The sequence below is a fragment of the Hyposmocoma kahamanoa genome, unplaced genomic scaffold, assembly GCF_003589595.1.
Source record: "Hyposmocoma kahamanoa isolate Upper Pololo Valley unplaced genomic scaffold, ASM358959v1 81, whole genome shotgun sequence".
Classification (NCBI taxonomy): Eukaryota; Metazoa; Arthropoda; class Insecta; order Lepidoptera; family Cosmopterigidae; genus Hyposmocoma; species Hyposmocoma kahamanoa.
In genome coordinates this window covers 3,115,599-3,120,845 of record NW_020654080.1, presented here as the reverse complement: position 1 = coordinate 3,120,845, position 5,247 = coordinate 3,115,599, and positions in this window count along the sequence as shown.

Below are 5,247 nucleotides of genomic sequence, written 5' to 3'. Positions count from 1 at the left end.
TGTTCCATGTCTAGTATTGGGACGTGTAATGGGTGACGGATGATTTTGTTTTGATGTCATTTTTGGGAAAATCGTTTTTTTAGTTTTCCTTCATAAAAATGAAGTTGATCCATCCGAAAGTCAGCGACATAGCTCAAAGGGTTGGCAAGTTGAAGTGGCAGTGGGTAGGTAGCTCGTAGAACTGACGACTGTGCCGTTCGAAATGGCTTGAAAGGCTCCATACTAGATGGACGGATGATGGTAACCAATGGATGCGCCTCACGTTCGAGTTTGGAAATCTTTATCGATGATTCTTTTTTTCTTGGAAAGAGGGTACCTCAGTATTTGTCCCTTTTAAATTTGAAGAAAATATTTTGTTGGATGAATCCGGTTTCGTGCACTTTCCGGTAATCAATTTCAATAAAACTTGACAAATAGATATAATGACCTTATGGGGTCCGTATTTTTTTATAATATCATTACCGAGTTCTTAGGTTTTCGCGATTGTTACGTAATCGCATATATGTATTTGTTTCTTCAAACAAACCGACGTTTCGGGTCCTTTACAGGTCCCATGGTCCACCGTGACCGAAACGTCGGTTTGTTTGAAAAAACAAATATACGCGATTTAAATTCGGAAAAATAGTTTCAATTCCTATAAAATATCATTATTTAATAAAAAATTAGTTGCTCATTTGACCCTCCATCTCACCTGATGGAAAAATTCGATAAGTTCGACGATGGAGCATGCACAACTAAATAACGTCTATCTCACTCACTCTCTTTCTCTTTAACAAAATTCATCAAAGTTGTCGAGTTCTTAGGTTTTCGCGATTGTTATACATAGGAATGAAACTATTTTTCCGGATTTAAATCGCGTATATTTGTTTTTTCAAACAAACCGACGTTTCGGGCCCTTTACAGGTCCCATGGTCACGGTTGACTGAGGTGGTACAGTCTTTAACCAGTTATGTCTAATATTGATGCAAACCACCCTATTTTTTCAATATAGTTACAATAGTTATTAATTAAATACCTTATTTTTAATTTTACAAAGAAAACATTCCAATTTACGCTACATTAAGTTTTACAAATTATTTTATTGAATGAATTTTTTATTAACTTTAATTTATTATTAATTATTAATAGAAATTAGAATAAATTAAAACATATTAATTAGTACTGCAGTCTTATGTCTGTTTGGGATTTTTCATTAGAGGAAATACTGGATCCCAAACTGGTGGTACGGAGAAACCATCTACCCTGTTGAAATTAGGATGTTTTTTAATTTCAATGGCCTCTCGCAGCATCCTGGGCAGATAACGGACTTCTTTTGCAAGGACCTGGGGTTTGTCAAACTTCATTGAATGTGTAGGTTTATCCATGACATGCTCGCAGACTGCAGACTTGTTTACGCGACGGTGTTTGACATCAGCTATATGTTCTTTGACGCGGGTACAAATACTTCGCTTTGTTTGTCCAATATAAGAGAGACCGCACTCACAGTCAAGCTTGTAAACTCCTGTATCCTGTAAGGGGATGTTACATTTCACGGGTCTCAGGAACTGAGAAATCTTCCTCAGGGGCTTGAAATAGGTCTTGATAGATGCGCGCCTGAGGACTCTTCCGATCTTGTCTGTAACACCTCTCACATAAGGTAAGATGGCAGGTCTTCGCTCGACTGTTGGTGGTTTCACACGGGGTCTGCGGCATTGGCGTGGAATCCTCAACTTATTCGCATGTAGGACTTGCTTTATATGCTGAAGTTCCCCCGCCAGATGATTACTGTCGCAGACACCATATGCTCTCTGAAACAAAGATTTGCCCACGGTAGCTAACTGGCTAGGATGGTGATGGGAATTACCATTGAGGTACCTATCTGTATGGGTTTTCTTTCGAAATACAGTATGGCCTAAGGTGTTATTAGGATTTCTTTTAATTAAAACATCTAAGAAAGCTAAAGTACCACAATTCTCTTGTTCCATAGTAAATTGGATCTTAGTACTAAAAGAATTAAGATGGTCCAAGAAAGAAGGTATGCTATCTTTAGGTAATATTGTGAAAGTATCATCAACGTACCGTTTGAAAATCTTCGGCCTAGCTGGGGCCATGGGTAAAACTCGCTCCTCGAAGTCTTCCATGAAAATATCGGCAACAACGGGAGATACCGGGGAGCCCATCGCTATACCGTCAAATATACGCGATTTAAATCCGGAAAAATAGTTTCATTCCTATTCATCAAAATTGGTTTGAGAAAACGTAATCGACAGAGTTGCATTCGCATCATTGACCTAATGTTTCGCATTTAAAATAGTGGTTTAGATCATAGTTGTTGCTGATGTCGCTATTTACACATACTGTTGTTTTTACCCTAACTTCAGCGCATGCCGATTTTATGTATCGAAATCAGTTACCGGAAAGTGCGCGAAACCGGATTCATCCCCTAGTTTGCCACCCTTAGAGTTAAAATATTTTCTTCAAATTTAAATAGGACCAATACCGAGGTACCCTCATTCCAACAAAAAGGAATCATCAAATTCGGTTCACAAGTCCGGAGTAATCGCGTAAAAATCGGTTAAAAATGTTCCGTTTTTGAAGAATTGGCGTGTTGGTGAAACTACATGTAGGACTTGTCAACTTATATGTCAGCACCCCTCACATATTTGTGATTTAAAGCAGGACAGGCGTGACGCTTATCTGTTCGTCCGAGTCACTTGTTATTATAAAAAAATAGTCAATAGAAGAACACAATATCAAACGAAGATAATATACTAATTCGAATTTCTCGCTCCAAGAAATACACAAAGTAACACTTGAGCAATTAATTATGGTAACAGTCGTTCCTGTTTGTCCCCAGGCCTCAGGCGGTATATAATTCGTTTCATCGGAATTCCAAAAACGTGTTAGCTTTCTGAATCCGAGCTCTTTAGAGCCGACGGCATTGCGCAGGTTTGATAATTATGACCAGCGGCGACAATTTGTTTGAAGGATTTGTATGTTGAATATTCCCCAATCTTATTATCAGGGAAAATTCTTCGAAATTCAAATACTTTAAACGCTTCGTCGTTTTCCTTGATTGCTTTACAATTTGGATGTCCTAAATTTTACAGTCTTTTATGATATCTCAGTGCTGGGCACGGGTCTCAGGCCAAGGTTTAGGCCATAGTCCGCGACGCTGACTTCACACGTTTTTCGAGAGTTGTGAACCTTATTATCACAGCTGCATGGAGCCTGTTTGGACTGTGTCGCTTAAAAATCTAATATTATGTAAAATAATATCTTAGTTGAACGTAAAATTTTGTTATTCCCACCAGCGGGAATTTGTTGAATGACCCTCAGAATTGTGTCTAAAGGTGCCTAGTATAGGATATACTCGATTTTTTAACGATCGACACGTGTGATCAAACAAAACGGCTAAATGTGGAAGCAACTGACGATCGACATCGTATTTTTTTGTCGATCGCTATTATGGATCGATTTTGTCAATGGGTAAATCAACAAGAGATGCCTACCAAATTTGTTTTATTTTTGACAATTTATTGATTGCTGTCATTTAAAGTAATAGGTGACAGTAATGATACGGGAGCGTTTGGGAAGTTTCCAAAATCCAAACACCAAAATAACCCAGTGTCTTAAGACAAAAGTCTTCGACCGGCGATGACTTACGGCACTTAGTCCTGGTCGCTCACTATGGGTCTTATAAGAAGACTCAAGGTCACACAAAGGACAATGGAACGGGCTATGCTTGGAATTTCACTGCGAGATCGAATCAATAATAAGGATATCCGCAAGTGAACCAAAGTAATCAACATAGCCCAAAGAATTGCAAAACTTAAATGGCAGTGGGCAGAGCACATTGCTCGCAGAACAGATTACCGATGGGGCCGAAGAGTTCTCGAGTGGCGACCGAGTACCGAAGACGCAGCGTGAGCAGACCACCCACACGGTGGACTGATGATTTGGTGAAGGTTTAGGTGCGGATTCCCGCTGGATGCAAGCGGTGACAAGCGGTGCAAGGACAGGTGTTGTGGCATTCTTTGGTGGAGGCCTATGTTCAGCAGTGGACGATCGACAAAATCGATCTATTACTAAAATGTTGGTCGTCAAAACACATTGTATCAAGCGATAGTAACGATTGATAATATTGAGCAAATCTGAAGGCAATTTAATAGAAAACAGCGGGCCACTTTTCGAGATTTTGAAGCTCCAACACCACAAGATAGTCCCTGCCAATAAGACATTTGACTCTTTTAGAATATCTTCAATGCGCACACTAATGAACAAGAAAACTAGTCATTATTACATTTACGGACAAAAGTTGCTCGAGTTTGATGTTCCTTCCTTTCTGTAACTTGTTCACAAATGAAAAGAACTCGTTATGAGTGCCGTCCACTTTTCCCCTGGGAACTTCCAGTGTACGAAAACTGGAAGTCCTTTACCTACTTTCTATACAAAAGATGAAATCATCACAATGTCCACTGTATTTTTAAAAGTTACTGAAATTGAGGGTCGTCTTTGCAAAAGAAGGTTGAGTCTTCTTATTTGGGACGCAAAGAGCAATATAGCCAATTTGTTGAGCTAAGTGGGACTCGGTGCCAAGGGATTTCTTAAGTAAATAGATCTGAAACCGTATACTTGATTTAGGTAATAACACGGGAGGAGAAACGCGGTTCGTATCAGAGGAAATTGTATATTAAAATTGATTTGTCTTTATTTTCATACGAAAAATTCCCTGACACATTACACAGACACTATCCATTGAGTGCGTGTGTAAAGACGTTGGAAGGAAAAGGTATATACCGTGATGGCGCACTTCAACACGCGCCAGTTTCACGCGGTCTATCCTGCGCTATTAGCCTTTACATGGACGCTCGTTCCGTTGTAATAAAAACGAACACGAACAATCGCGCGCGAAAGGACGTTAGTTTAAAAAACTTCAAATAGGTAATCGCGCAGGATTTCGCGTGCAGGCTTTCCCGCGCACAATCCTATACGCTCCTGATTGAGCGACTGTGTAAAAGGGACATTTTCCAGAAATAACCTTTCATCGAACTTTCATAAACTCGAAAGTAATATTGAGAGGAAAACGTTTTTTCTTTTAAGCCTAACCTAATCGTGTCTTTGCGATAAACATTCAACATATCCTGAAAGAACAACTGTTTCGTTATAATTCGGTTTTCGGTGGAATGAAAATTCGAACAAACGTTATTTCGGACAAAAAAATTTCGAATTTGTGATAGTTTACCATTGTATGGTTGAGTTCTTTTC